The sequence below is a fragment of the Chelmon rostratus genome, chromosome 17 (assembly GCF_017976325.1).
Source record: "Chelmon rostratus isolate fCheRos1 chromosome 17, fCheRos1.pri, whole genome shotgun sequence".
Classification (NCBI taxonomy): domain Eukaryota; kingdom Metazoa; phylum Chordata; class Actinopteri; order Chaetodontiformes; family Chaetodontidae; genus Chelmon; species Chelmon rostratus.
The window spans coordinates 19,377,455-19,377,813 of NC_055674.1; positions in this window are offsets into that span (position 1 = coordinate 19,377,455).

The window sequence follows — 359 nt, forward strand, 5'->3', positions numbered from 1 at the left end:
ACCTTCCTCTGTATCATTGGAATAATCCAAGTTTTATTATTCATTTATTCTTCACAGAATAATGTGCAATCAAATTAAACGGGCAACTTATTTGCAAGTGATCATGAAATGCATTTTAACACGGTGACTGATAATTCATCCGAACATGACAATGACATAACAGCAGAGAAAAGCATCCCTGATCGGCCCGGAGGTGGAAAAAGTGACACTGATTAAATCTAATACCCGAGCGGTGACATCACTCCCCTCGATGAGGACGCCGCGTCGGGATTGGACGGCGCCCCCGGCCAATCGGAGCGCACGCACAGGGGAAGAGTTTAAAAAAGAATCAGAAAAGTGTCGGAAAGTTGTCCCGAAAG